Consider the following 15,391-nt stretch of genomic DNA (forward strand, 5'->3'; position numbering starts at 1 on the left):
GTATCTTGCTAATACCAATCTGTTTTGAATATAGTAAGGACCCCTAGGATGGTCCATTTTCCAAGTGGAGGAATTTATTTGCTTAGAAACTGTAACATTCCATTTCTAATCCCACTGTCTCCACTATTTCCAGGGGCTATTTTATTTTATTTATTTTATTTTATTTTATTTTTTTATTTTTATTTTTTTTAATGTTTTATTTATTTCTAGGAGAGAGAGAGACAGCGTGAGCAGGGGAGGGTCAGAGAGAGAGGGAGTCACAGACTGAAACAGGCTCCAGGCTCCGAGCCGGCAGTCACCACAAAGCCCGATGAGGGGCTCGAACCCACAAACTGCAAGATCATGACCTGAGCGAAAGTCGGACGCTTAACCGACTAAGCCACCCAGGCGCCCCTCCAGGGGCTATTTTATAAACTAGCCAATCGTGTCTGGGCTATGTAAATATCCGAGGCAAAGGCCATATAATCCAGAGGATTGCTTTTTGAAAAAATTTCTCCTGATGCTTTTATTCAACAGTTTCTTTTGCTGTTGTAGCTGTTGATGGGTTTTATGACTACTTGTGGAGGCCACTTATAAATCACAATCTATAGGCAGCGTTCCTCAGGGTGTGCTCAAAGTTTTGGGCTGTCACTATCATGTCACATCAGAAGTTTTCTATGGTATTGTGCGTAGCTCTGCCTGTCCAGCAAAGTCCAATGATACTGCTTCAAGGTCATTTTTTTTTCTCCCCATTCCCCAGTGGGGAGAAAGTAAGTGGGCACTGGAAGAAAAATATCTCCCTTTCACTTGACCAAGCCCTCCCTCCAGTCACTGTCTGGGAAAGAGCTCAGGGATTGCATGTCTGTTGACCACAGGGCTGTGTGTCACGAACCACATGCCAATCCATTTTCATTAAATTTTGGTATCTGTATCAGTCATTTCCCATAGTAAGACCTCTCCCTGTTCCCTGCAAAATGGTGATGCATGTTCATAAGCTTCTTCACACTGACTCCACCTTTTCTTATGCTCTGTCTACATTTATGTCAGTGAATGAGCCTGGAGCTTTTACTTCTGGGCTCTCAGCCCTTTTCCACTGAAGATCATGCACATATGGAAAGCTCTATAACCTTCATTTATTACTGAAAATCGAAGTAAAATAAAAACTTTCATAAAATTGCTCTGTTACTGTCTGAATTGAACTGGTATAAAATAGGTCTCAATGAGGTTGATACATTGTTATAAAAAACCATTGTTTTATCCTTATATTTCATGTGTACCTTATTTTTAAACATTTTTATCATTTCTTTAGTTTTGAGAGAGACAGAGAGAGCATGAACAAGGGAGAGACAGAAACAGACAGAGAGAGAGACAGAGACAATGGAGAGACAGAATCTGAGGCAGGCTCCAGGCTCAGAGCTGTTAGCACAGAGCCCGACGTGGGCTAGTGAGAACAACTTGAGGGCTCAGATAGGAACCAGAATTCCTGAGTCCTTTTACCGGCTTTATTATTTACCAGACTGAACTCCACCATAGTGGAGTTTGTTGTGTTACTCATTTTTTATATGTCCAGAGGCATGGCATGAGGCCTAGTACACAATGACACTCAGATTGTTAAACTGAAATAATACATCTTTGTTTCACTCTTTCCAAATGTAGCTTTTTGGGGGAGTTTTTATTGGGTGTATTCTATTTCCGCTTTCAGTTCTAGGGAGCAACTGACCATGAGATCCCAGGGAGAGCAACTGTGGAGACTCGGCTTCAGCGTAAGGGAATCAGCAAGTCCCCGCCTCTTTCTCTGTCATTGAGTCAAATGAAGCAGGGGTGTCTGTGGCACAATTCCAATTACAGTTAAGAGAATACCTCAGTTTGGCAGGCTTGAGAAAATTATACTTATTATTAGCAAGTGTTGGGAGTGGTTTTTCAGAAGGAGATGATTGTTAGTCAGTGTTGCTTAGATAAAAAAGGGGATTTGTGATGCTTTTGAGGAAAAACCTGTGGAAAATTTTACTGTAGATGGAAAAGAGAAGGGTTTCTCAGGAGGAGACTCTAATACCAAACTAGAAAAACATGACTTGTGTGGTGAAATGTTTACCAAGATGGCTGCTAACACTTCTTCCCATCCTTGTACATATATTCCATACCTATCAAGAGGCAAAACCTATGATACCTCTCTCTGAATTGGGGCTGGCTCTTTGACTTACTTTGACCAACAGAATGGGGCATAAATGATGCTGTGTGATTTCTGGGCCTAGGCCTTAAAGGCCTATCTTCTCAGAAGCCAGGTACCATGCAAAGAAATCCAGCCTATCTTGCTAAGAGGCCACTTGGACAGACAGAGCAGTAAAAGGAGAACTTATGTAGAGGAGAAACTATATTCCTCAGATGACAGCCAGCACCAACTGCCAGACATGTGAGTGAAGCCACTTTGGCTCCTTCATCCACAGTTGAGCCTTCCAGTTGAAACCTCACAGAGCAGAGGTGAACCATCTTGTCAAGCCCTGCTTCAATGCCGGAAGACTCACAGTAACAAAATGGTTGTCATTCATTTTTGGGGTTATGCAGCCACAGGAAAACTGAAGCAGCTCTAAAGACTGCCCCGGTGATACAGTGACTCCTATTTAGATTTATGTGGTGTCCTTTTTGCTCATGGCAGTGGAACTGGGAAGGCATGCGTTTCTGAGACTGCGGCCATCAGACAGAACATGAGAGTGCATTGTCAGGTGCGCCTGCCTGTGGACCGTGCAAAGGAAGGACAGGTTCTCAGTTCAAGGCCAGTCCAGTACTTCCACCTGGTTGGGCTTGGCACCCAGAGGCCCAAAGATAAAAGAGTGAATCACCAGGATAGTGGGATCAAGTTTTCTTAGGAGCACGCCTCTGTGAATGAGTTGGTAAGGAAGGGCTTAAGGAGGTCCCGGGTAAGCTTCTAGAGATGTTGCTAGAATGGCTTTGCTCATGGATGATGCCTAAGATTGAGGCTGTGGTGCTAAATGAGGATGTGGTGATTCTCAGGTGTGGTATCTAGATTCGTGTCCCTGTTTTCTGTGTCAGTCCCTTCACTCTAGTCTGTCAAATGGGAAGACCCGGCTTTGCTTTTATCAGTCTGTTTTCCTGGGAATTAGTGCTCTGGTCTGAACCACAGCCTGGTAGTTCTGCTGGATGCTGCCAGTTTTCCAGCGTACCTACATCTCCGAATATCACCTGTTCAGGACTTCCTCCTGCTTGTCTGTCCAAATTCCTCTTCTCTCTCCGTTAAGACCTCTCTGATTGTCTGGGATACCACCTGTTGTTGGTTGACATCTGTATTGCACCGTGTTCCGTCTGTTTTCTTCACTTCCTTATAGTTCCTGGAATTTGATTTTTCTACCTTCAGTTCCTTCCAGGTTATCACAGAATCTGCTCCATTCCATTGGAATATTGTAAGGCTGTATCCACAACACAAAGTCTAATTCTTTCACACAAGAGCTTAGATATTTGATAACAACTTTCCCATGACCTCTGATCATCTCTTTAGCCTAAATCTTGCTGGCTCCCACATTATCAACGCTACCCATCTATGGATATAATTTAGCTTCTCAATATCCCGCTTAAAAGGTAGCTTACTGAAGTGATTCACATGCTTCCACAGAGAATGTAGCGATATCATTTCCTCTGATAAGGGCATTATATTTTATCAGTCATGCTTATATTTATGTTATTATTTTGCATTAGCAGTGTAAAGGGTTTCATCAGGTCTAGATCAAGGTTTTAATTAACTAATTAATTAATCATTAATATTTTAATGTTTATTTTAGTTTTGAGAGAGCGAGCATAAGCAGGGGAGGAACGAGAGAGAAGGAGACACAGAATGTGAAGCAGGCTCCAGGCTCCGAGCTGTCAGCACAGAGCCTGATGTGGGGCTTGAACTCAAGAACCGTGAGATCATGACTTGAGCTGAAGTCGAATGTTCAACGAACTGAGCCACCCAGACGCCCCTAGATCAAGGTTTTATGGGCTCTAGAGCTTATGTAACTTTAATAAAAAATTTTTACAAAAATAGTTAGTTTAAAAGTGTGTGGAAATGAGGGATCCTGAAGCTTAGATTTTGTGAGTTTTGTTGTAAATCTGCCTGAAAGTTCCTAATAGTATCATCTCATAAAATTCCTGGGTCTTTTCCTCAGAGCTGCTAATCAGGTTTCCTTTCCATATTCGTGCAACTTACTAAGTTAACTTGGGTACTTAGTATATGGAGGATTCAGTGCCTTCACATACATAAGGGACTTAGAATAATGCCTTGTACATAAAGCATGCAATAGATGTCAGCTGTTATTATTTTTATTGCTTACTGGCGGGAACTTAGCAAATAGTTTGTCTTCCTGACTTAATTTTCTTTTTGTTGTATTGGAGAGAATACTTGCCCTACCCTTTTTATAAAGTTATTGTGAGGATCAAATGACAAAGTATGTGAACGGGCTTTGTTAACGGAGAAGCACCGTGCACACTGTCGTATTGTAATTGACGTTATTGCTAATTTTAGAAAAGGTTATGTTTAGAAAAGACTTTGGCCGAGGTAGAGTCACTAAACCCTCATTAGAAGAGGGAGGAAGCAAAGAACAAGAGGTGCCTGTGTGTCAGACGCCGGAGGATGACTTGTACATCCCTTTTGATATGCCAACGTTAAGAAAAGATGAAATAAGTAGAATCTGACAGAAAGTGGTGTAATTATATAAAAGAAAAGAACCGGGTCTCCAGCCTCTTCAGCCTTGCCCTGCTCCGCAATCCAGGCTCCCAGGCTTTTGCCTGGAAAAATCTTACTCAGACTTTGGGTTCATCTCAAAAGTCCCCCCTCTCTGGGATTTCCCCAATCCCTCCAGCCTCTCCCACGGGAAGAATAAACGGTTCCTTTTCAATGCCCTTGGGGCGAAAGCACTTCTTCCAGTCTAGACCGAGGGGGCCCCACTTTTCCTTATTTCGTGTCCCTCGGCTCTAGGGCCTAGCCTTGCGTCCTCTTCCCAATAGGTGTTCAACAAAGGGTTAGTCAATGACCGCACTTTGGAGAAATAACTTTTAAAAGCTGATAAGAAGGATTTAAGGGCGGGGGAATGCCCTGCGCACCGGCATTAGCAGTCATTAAGCAGCGCAGCTCTGCGGGCGAGACGCCTTTCCAGCGCCGGTCCCCAGCGACCGCTCGGCCAATCCCGCGGGAAGGGCCGCCCCGGGGGTGTGGCCTAGGGGCGGGGGGCGTGGCGAGGCCCGCGGGGGTTTCCGCGCCGGGGGCGCGTCCGGCGGGGGCGCAGGAGGGGCTTCCGCCGCGAGGGGGCGGGGCTGGCGCGCCGAGTCCTCTGACGGCCCCAGCCAGGGAATTTCAATTTGAAACCTAGCGCAGGGAGGAGGCGGCTGCGGCGGCCGGGTGGCTGCGGCTGGAGCGGGACCAGTCCCCGCAGCGAGCGAGTCCCGGAGGTGCAGTGTCCGGGTAAGGAGGCTTGCGGGGCAGCAGAATGGCGGGCCCAGGCCGGGGGGAGCCCGGGCCGGGGGGAGCCCGCGCCGAGAAGCTAGTCCCCGCGGAGTTGCAGGGACGGCTCGGATTTTTCCTCTGGCTGCAGCTGGGAAGCCGATCCCTGGCAGGAAGCGGCGGCGGGACGGTCCCATCGTGGGGGAGGGCGACTGGCTTTGGGATTTTCTGCGGCTCCCTCTTTCCTCTCCTCCTCCTCTCTGCCGGACCCCATTCCCGCCCCGAGGTCCCGGTCCTGTTGCTCCAGGCCGGATCCCCGCTTCCCCGCTCCACTTTGGTCCCCCAGATCGCTCTTCCCGGGAGCCCGGGCCACGTCTGGTCGGAGCCAGGGGAGGTGGGGGCATGGTGAGGACTGCGCCGTCCCCGCCGAGGTGCCGTGGGCTCAGGGTCGCGCGTCCAGGGCCCCGGGGAGAGGCTGGAGAAGGAATCCGGCTCCATCCCAGGCGGGGGCCGCGGAGAGGGAGCCGATCCCAGCGTGGAGCGCAGCACGGGGGCTCCCGGGAGGCGGCGGCGGCGTCTTTCAGGGGAATGATCTGGGGAGAGGAAGCGCGGGCGAGGGCGCCGCGCTTCCCCGGGCCGGCAGCGCGCGTGGGCTCTGCGGGGAGCCGGGCGAGGGGGGCGCGCCAGCCCCACGCGTCGCGCCGTCCGGCCGGGCGTCCGCCCGCGCGCTCCCGCGTTGCGGCCCCGGAGGACGCCGGCTGCGCGGGCCTCTGCGGAGAGGGGCGCACGCTTGCGCTCCGGGCCTGACGAGTCCCACACGCAGGCGGTCTCTGCACGGAGGGCTTGTTTGCCTCCGCCGGGGCTCCAGGGGCAGAGGGCTGCGAGCAGTTTTAGGTGAGCTGCTGGGGGAAAGACGAGAAGAACCGAACCGAACGACGCGCTGCCCCCAGCAGCTGGCTTGTCTGCGGGGGGGAGGGGAAGGGGGGTGTCGGTCTTTACGCGTCTCAGGATCGCTCACCTCCCCTGAGGTCAGGGTTTAGGGGAGAGATTAGACGACCTGTCGCCTACAGTCTATTATTTTTAGGGGAGGTCTCTTGGGGGACCCCAGGATGAATGCCCTGTCACCGCAACCGCTGCTCCTGATTTTAAGAGGGAGGGTAGGTGGAACCCTAGAGGAGCAGTGGATATATTTTTTGAATCACATCTTTTCCTCAGTTTCTTGAACTTCTTGCCTCCGAAATGATGTCTTTGGGGTGTCATTGTGCCAGGAGTCTTGTTCTTGTTACTGTTATTTAAGCTTTTTTTTTTTTTTTAAATAATTCTTACAGTTTACTCTCTATTCTTCCATGTTCTTCAGTTCCCTCTTTATACCCCCCCCCCCTTTTCCCCTTCTCTTCCCGGAGTGCATGATTTCTGTATTCCCTAAGTGTAATATTGTGTGAAAATTAGCATCTTGGCGTTCACATTTCACCTTGGGGTTAGCACTTGAGGGAAACCGAGTCAATTTCTTGGCGCGCAGGAGCTGGGCTGTAGGATTCTCAGGCTTTGAATCGGTTTTACTGGGTAAACGAATAGCAGCTCTTAATCCTGTTCAGATTCTGTTTGCAGCCTCATTGCTGTGAGAAATCACCGGGTTGCTGTTGCAGCCGCTGATGGGGCTGCATTGCAACGCAGTCGTGGATTATGGTAAGGGCCACCGACCGAATTGTTAAAGAGCTAGGCTGTGTCACCTGGCAGAGCTCGAGTGATCAGTCCTATAATTCAGTTTGAGAACCACCACCAAACCTCAGATATCTACTCTTTGGAGGTTGTTGGAGCACTGTACAAGTGGTAATGACTTGGCACAATGGTGGGGATTTAGGGCTCATTTAATCCTATCCCGCCTCCTCACTTCTTGGGCACAATTCCCACTGAAGTCAGTAGTGGTCTTGTGTGCACAAGGGCCGCTGAGAACAAGAGGCTGCTCATTTAGAGTAACGGGAGGGGACAGTTTCTTTGCTTCTAAAACACCCTTCTTTAAGAAAGACATAGTCATAACAGTTCTAAATCTTTTACCTTAGTCCCAGGTAGCTAGAGCAATGTGTGCAACGACCTCCCAGAGAAAATGGGTGGGTGAGTTGAGCCGCCAGCTTCGAATTCTTGGTATCACATGGGATGGGGATTGCTTAAAAGGGTTAAAAGTGATAATTCAACAAAGTTAGACTTTCAGTGACATTATTACTAACTTGCGGAAAAAAAATTTAAACTGCTATTGTCAGCCGGTGTGTATTATTCAATTGGGTAGGTATACAACTGGGTATGTATGTTCAAATCAGAAATTCAGTTCCAAGTAGAAAGAAGCAAATTTGCCGAGTTAGGGGATGCATCAGAAGAGAGGCCCACCAAAAAATAACTGCAAATGTAAACCAAGGAAATTCCGATGGCTCTCACTGTATCTGGACAGGTAGCTTTTACTACAGTTAGGGTATATACAGTTGTTAGTGACTCTACAGTTAGGGTATATACAGTTAGGGTATATACAGTTGTTAGTGACTCTCTGCGTTAGATTTGTGAGCACCCGGCAGTTTCCAGCTTAACTTTGCACTCGCTCATCGGAGTTGGGGAGTTTGCTGTGTCCGTTGCTTCTTAATGTAATGTTCCTGTGGTTTACCCATTCCAAATCACCAGTTCTAAAGAATCGAGTTTTGAAGACCTATCCAGTCACCAGATTTTAAAAATAGATTTTTAAAAATCATAAGCATGTCCATGTGTACTACCCAGCCCTTTGCTTTCAACTAAAAATACTTGCAAAGATGACAAAGCAGTCGTCCACCAAAATATTTATTGGTCGAATTACTCTGTAATTAGTAATATTGTACAGTTATGTTTAACATCAGGTTTTGCTCTGAATCACCACTCTCATATTACTGTGGCTGGAGAACTACAAGGGTTTTTGTCTTTGCCATTTTATTTAGGAATGTGAGGTTTATATTTTATATAGTAGAATGCTAATTTTTTTTAAATTTTTAATGTTTATTTGCTTTTGAGAGAGAGAGAGCATGAGTGGCGGAGGAATGGAGAGAGAGGGAGATACGGAATCTGAAGCAGGCTCCAGGCTCTGAGCTAGCTGTTAGCACAGAGCCCGGATGCAGGGCTCAAATGCACAAACCACGAGATCATGACCTGAGGCGAAGTCAGATGCCCAACTGACTGAGCCACCCAGGCGCCCCAAGAGTGCTAAATATTTTTAAAGATTTGACTTTGTTTCTGTTTCCACAGGAAAGTATGGATCTTTTTCTTTGTTTTTTTGAACCAAAATAGTGTTTTCGAACGCTGCCTGTGGACTTTTTCGAAAAGTGTGACTTGCTAATATTTTTGTAAGGCAATATAGTAATTTTTAGGTATCGATATTGCCGAGAGTCAAGTTTGCATTTCTGAAATCTGTATTTTTACTTGGAGAAAACAAAGGAAATGTGGCTACCTCCCCCTCCCCACCTTTATTTAGAAACATCTCCAGTGGTCTTGTTTGTTTTTTCAGATTCAGAATTACTGTACCTAACCACTGGGTGCCCTGACAGATTTAAAAGCTGTAAGTCAATGTTTATGCTGGCATCAGTAGTCTAGCAAATACTAGCCAAACCCTAATTTACTGCCCTTTTATAGAATCTTGGAATTTCAGGGCTGGACCTTTAGGAGTCAGCAAATCCGCTTTCAGACCTTGGCCTTTTCCCCCAACACACAAACATTTCCAGACTCCTTGGAAGGCCTGAGTTAATAGAAGATTTGTGTACAAATCCCGCACAGATTCCAGACAGAGCATCCTTTGGGAATGCCATGTTTTGGCACAAACCAGCAACTCAGTATTTCTAAGATATCTGTCATTCATCTGACTGGGCAGTGCCCCAGACTAAAATCTAAAATGGAGTCATGGCTGCTATCCTTAGTTGTAGGGGAAGGGCCTCCAAATATAAATTCTAGAGTTGTGTAGAAGTTACAGGTAAGCCAAAAGGGAAAGAAAGGAATCCTCTCAAATAGCTAGAAAGTGAGAACCAGCGCTTTGTAATGTTTTTCTGTAAAGTGTGTATGTATGTTCATTTTGTATGAGAGAGAATATATTTATATATGTGTGCATATGTCTTTGTTATGTGAAGTATCTATAACGTACTTAATACATTTGGCAAGCCTATTTATTAAACCTTTATGTGGTATTTTGGAGGTGATTTTGGTGAAAATTATTTGAAAGTAGGAGTTGATATAGAACTTGGTACTATTTCATGTAGAAATGCCATGTAGGCAATATTTCATATAGGGGATTTGCTTTTCTTGCTAGTGGGTATTGTTCCCCCTAGCTATATGGTTGGATTGAGATCTGGGTGGGTTTCTTAGATGTGTTTTTCATGTCTAGAAGGGTAGATGATTAATATATAATTTCTCTAAATACCCAGTGTTTGGGATAGTATTTATTTTAATGAGAATTCAGTGGTTTTCTCAATTTTCTTATTTTTAAAGTGATGTCACTTACCCGTGAGTGTAGGGATAATAGTTAATGACGTACTGCTTCTGGATTTTTTCCCTAAAGATTGAAATTGGGCTAATTTCATATTCTCAGTTACTTTAAAACGGAAATAGTTTTCATTTCATAGATACTGCTCTATGTATTAGTATTTTTTTCACTTCAGCACATTAGAGCCAAGAGGTATAAATGTATAAAGATGGCCTCACAAATAATTTTTATAGTAATATGGAATATATTTAAGGAATAAGAATTTGTTTTATTTTTTTTTTAATTTTATTATTTTTTTAAATGTTTTATTTCTAGGAGAGAGAGAGAGACAGCGTGAGCAGGGGAGGGTCAGAGAGAGAGGGAGTCAAAGACTGAAACAGGCTCCAGGCTCTGAGCTGGCAGTCAGCACAGAGCCCGACACGGGGCTCGAACCCACGAACCGTGAGATCATGACCTAAGCGAAAGTCGGATGCTTAACCGACTAAGCCACCCAGGGTTTTTTTTTTTTAATGTTTATTTTTGAGAGCGAGACAGAGCACAAACAGGGGAGGGGTAGAGAGAGAGAGAAACACAGAATCTGAAGCAGAGTCCAGGCTGACTTATCAGCACAAAGCCCATTGTGGGGCTTGAACTCACAGACTGCAAGATCATGACCTGCGCTGAAGTTGGATGCTTTAGGGGCGCCTGAGTGGCTCAGTCGGTTAAGCGTCCGCGTCCGACATCAGCTCAGGTCATGATCTGGTGGGAAGAGGCTTCGAGCCCCGCGTCGAGCTCTGTGCTCACAGCTCAGAGCCTCGAGCATGTTTGGGATTCTGTGTCTCCCTTGCTCCCTACCCCTCCCCCACTCATGCTCTGTTTCTCTCTGATTCAAAAAAAAAAAAAAAAAAGTTGGATGCTTAAAAAAAATTTTTTTTTAAATGTTTATTTCTTGGGGGAGGAGGGGCAGAGAGAGAGGGAGACAGAATCTAAAGTAGGCTTCAGCCTCTGAGCTGTTAGCACAGAGCCCGATGCAGGGCTTAAACTCATGGACTGCGAGATCACGCCCTGAGCTGAAGTCAGCCCCTTAACTGACTGAGCCACCCAGGAGCACCCTGAGGAATAAGAATTATCTTTTTATTTGCTCTGAGAAATATCTTCAGTAAGATTTTAAGCAGCTAAGTTGGTTGCACATGTAACCAGTGTCATGGGGATGGGTTTTGTTCTTTATAGGTTAAGAATGGGATGGCATGGAAAGGGCTCCAAAGGGATTTGTTTGTTCATCTGTTGTAGGGTCTTATCGTCTGTGCCATGTATGGAAGTTCATTGTATCTAAACTAAAGCGTTTATGCTGTAACTGAAAAGCCAATTTGGTCTTGCTTTGCTCTTTTTATGGCCTCACCAGCAACCTCTTCAAAAGAATTTTCAAATACATTAAGACCTATGTTATCTTCCAAATACCTTATTCCAAGATGACTGTGATTTGGGAAACTTTTCATATAGGCCTGATTACCAGCTCCCTGATCATCTTTTCTAAGCCCCGAATTCAGGTTTCTAGACCTCCTGTTGAGCTGGACCTAACACCATGATAACAGCACTGCTGAATTTAATATTTTTGAGTTTCCTGTGTGTTTTCCCAGTATAGAGACACCTCTCTATTGAAGACATTAAATTAAAATGTGGGGCGCCTGGGTAGTTCAGTTGGTTAAGTGTTCGACTTCGGCTCAGGTCATGATCTCACGGTTAGTGGGTTCGAGCCCCGCATTGGGCTCTGTGCTAACAGCCAGCTCAGAGCCTGGAGCCTGTTTCAAATTCTGTATCTCCCTCTCTCCCTAGCCCCCCCTCCCCCCCATGCTGTCTCTCTCTCTCAGAAATAAATAAAACATAAAATTTAAAAAAATTAAAATGTAATTTACATTTTGCCACATAATTCTTAGGTTCTTTGATACCTTAGATTTATTCACTTAGAGAACCAGAGGGGAGCCTGGAGACTATTTAGTTGATGTGGAGTGGGTTTAGTGGGGAAGGTACTGCACAGTGGTTTATGAATTGTTTGAGACTTTAGTAAAGTGTATGTGTGTGTGTGTGTGTGTTGAATATCAGAGAGGGAGAATCGGGGGAGCAGTTTTTCTTTTTTTAAAATTTATTTCTTATTTTAATGTTTCTTCAGGTTTTGAGAGAGAGAGACAGAGCACAAGTTGGGGAGGGACAGAGAAAAGAGGGAGACACTGAATTGAAGCAGGCTCCAGGCTCTGAACTGACACCAAGCCTGATGTGGGGCTCGAACCCCCAAACTGCGAGATCATGACCTGGGCCAAAGTTGGATGCTTAACCAACTGAGCCGCCTTGGTGCCCCAGTTTTTCAGTTAGCAATAATCGCTCCTTGGATAAATCTCATTGGTTATGATACTGTTGCACAAAACTTTTGGGAGCAGTTTTTGAAAGGATTTTGGGAAACAGAAGTTCAAAAAGTGCTGATTTAGTTCAGTTCTTGTTTTTGAGATTAGGAAACTTCCATCTTGCTAGACTGGTTTATTTCTGGAGCTACTGTACAGCTGTATTCTGGGATTTACCTTTGCCTCTCTTCCTGGGCTCCATGTCTCTCTCTTAACTCTTACTTTACATGACATGCACGTGGGAGGTGAAATATTTGAAACCTTGCATGTCTTGGAGTAGCTTTTTTCCATTCTTAAAATGCCTTTTTTCTTTCTTTCTTTCTTTTTTTTTTAAGTAGGCTCCACACCCAAAATGGGGCTTGAATGACCCTGAGATCAAGAGTTGCATGCTCTATGGACTGAACCAGCCAGGTGCTCCTAAAATGCCTTTTTATAATCTTAAGTTGAACGCTTTTATAGTTTGGCTGGGTATAGAATTCTAAGTGACTAGTTACTTAACGTTTGAATTTTGAAGACATTATTCTGTTGTGTTCTGGTATCCCAGTGCTGTCGAGAAGGAGCAATGCAATTCTAATTTCTCCTTCTATGCATGTGGCTGTTTTGTTTTCCTCAGAAGTTTTTAGGATTTTCTTTTTGAACTGGTGTTTTGAAATTTCATAATGGTGTGCCTTGAGTGTGGGAGATTTTTTACTCATTGTACTGGGTACTCAGTGGGCTCTTTCAGGTTGGAAACTCTTGTCCTTTAGAAATATTCTTCTATGGTAATTTCTCCCTCTATGTTCTCTGATCTTTCTGAAACTTCTGTTATTTGGATGTCAGATTTTCTAGAGTGACTCTCCAATTTTATTAGTTTCTTTTTTTAATTTTAATTTAATTAATTAATTTTGGTCTCATACCTTCTCTTTGTCTTTTTATTTGGCTTTCTTCAGTGTTCTCTTCTAATTTCTCTACAGAATTTTTTTGTTTTCCTGTTTTCCAAGATGCACCTTAGTCACTTAATTTTCTTTTTGGCAATGTCCTTTTTTAAATATATGGAGTATCTCCAGTCTTACCCTACTTGGTGGCCCTTTCCACTTGCTTTCCCTGTGTCTGGAATGCTTCCCCTCAGATACCTACATGGCTTACTCCTGTAACTCCAGATCTTTGCTTCCCATGGTCATTTATTTGAAACTACAACCCCACCCCCACACCTGCCCCAGCATCCCTTAAATCTTTAACTTTTCTCTTTTACACTGTATGTATTATTATCATCTGAGTGTAGACTGCAAGTAGGCAAATATTTTTGTCTATTCTGTATTTTGTGAATATCTGTTGACAATGATTGGGCCTCTTTGTTTTCTGTGTACCCCTCACATCTGCCCTCTGTGTCTGGATTCCCTAAGCCTGGACACTTTCTTCCTTCAGCTGCTCTAGAGAGTGAACTTCTTCTTCTGTCTTTTGGCTGCAAAGGTTTGGTGAGAACAGGAGAGGGAAGGGGGGGTTTCAGTGTCCCATGTGCTTCTAGCTGATCTCCTGTTTTTGTCTCTCTCACCTCAGCCCTCAGGGGCATCTGGAGCCTCCGCTTCCTGAGGCTCCCAGGGCCTGTTCCAGCGCTCAGATTGCTTCTTAAAGGCCTCCCCCCCCGCCGCGGGAGTCAAGTTTGGCTTCCTCTGCTTTGCTAAGTCAGTTACTTTGTACATCTGTTTTCCATCTTCTAAAATTCTGTTGATATATCTCTTCTGCTGGCCTGTCCCCTCCCTTTTTTGGACCCCTCTTTTAAAAAAATTTCCTTACTGTCATTTTAGTGTGGTTTTGGGAGGGAGCAGAAATTAACTCATGTTCAATGCACTGATTTAGGGGTTTAAATTGATAAAAATAAAATTCCCCAGATTACTGTGGACTGCAGCCATAATAAAATTGTCCTTTTCTTCATTCAGGATGCTGAGTTGATCTTCAGTTATATGTATGTATGAGTGTGTGTGTGTATGTGTGTATATAAAGAGAAAGAGCAATTGGGCCAATGTCTAGTGTGGATGGGAGATGACTGATAGGTCTTTGAACAAGCAGGTGCTTCCTAGGAAGACTTCAGAAAATGTATTATTTTTTTTCCCCGTGATATTTCAAGAATTAGTTCAGTACAAATGCTTACAAATCTGATAGTGTACACTTGAATTAGATTTAAAAATATACAGTAAAAATAAATTTGGTGAATAGGTACCAAAAATGGCAATGTTATCTTAGAGTTTTCTGAGTATGCTAGTTTATCTTTTGACTGATACGTGGTTCGCATATATATACTTAAATTTTCTTTGAATATTGATTTGGTGATTTGGAGGGACTTTGAATTCGAGGATTCTGTTAAATTCTTTTAGGGTGAGAACTTTTATTCCTAGGGCATAAATAAGGAGGGGGAATCACACTCGTGTAGGGATTTTTGTATGGAGTTTGGGGCAACAAAAATGGAGGTTTTGAATGAGGTAGTGGCCAAGAGGTCTGACTGAGAAAGCTCCAGAAGACCCCCAAGACTCAGATGTGCATGTGGTTAGGGTAGGTTAAATTGTTCAGTGGGTTTTAGAGACTTAATGAATTCAAGTACAGTACTCTGTTCATTAACATAGAAGCTGTTGCGGGCAGGAGATCAGGATGGTATTTCCCCAGAGTGTGGTGGTATGTTAAAATGAGTTAAGGTGGTATACAGATGAATCTTTTTCTTTTAGTGGTTAAATATATGTCAGTGTACAATAGTCAAGTGCTTCACACCTGTGATTTCATTGATGTTAACATAGCATAAGGATAAAGTAGGTATATTTTAAGTAACTTGATTTAAGGATGAGTATTCAGTAAATAATATAGTTTGGATTTGGCAAAAACTCTAAAGTTAGTATGAGAGTGAAGTTTGAGAAACATTGAGAAACATCAAAATAGGATTTTCTTCATCAAGGGCATTGGTACATTTTTCCTTTCTCCTAATAGAAACAGCATAAAACTGTATGTGGTGATTGTGGCATAGACTTATGAGGGGTGTCTTTTCTTTTTTTAATCTTGTTTTAATTTGTAAAGTTTTTTTTTTTTCTCTTTTCTGAGTAAATCATCAGAACATTTTCTCATTTGACTCCTAAAACACTTACATACTGTGTGTCCTGCAGATAA

General features: G+C 44.1%; 1 protein-coding gene across 12 annotated transcripts in view; it reads left to right on the forward strand.

The window, feature by feature from the left end:
* The first annotated feature begins 5,340 nt into the window (after positions 1-5,340).
* EPB41L2 (erythrocyte membrane protein band 4.1 like 2) overlaps positions 5,341-15,391 on the forward strand; it is a 222,382-nt gene continuing 212,331 nt past the window's right edge. For all 12 annotated transcript variants that reach the window (XR_005529899.1, XM_039240417.1, XM_039240418.1 and 9 more), the window contains exon 1: positions 5,341-5,428. The gene's annotated coding sequence lies outside the window, so the exon portion shown is untranslated. The remainder of the gene's footprint in view (positions 5,429-15,391) is intronic.

This window comes from Hyaena hyaena, unplaced genomic scaffold, assembly GCF_003009895.1.
Source record: "Hyaena hyaena isolate Hyena2069 unplaced genomic scaffold, ASM300989v1 scaffold_178, whole genome shotgun sequence".
Classification (NCBI taxonomy): Eukaryota; Metazoa; Chordata; class Mammalia; order Carnivora; family Hyaenidae; genus Hyaena; species Hyaena hyaena.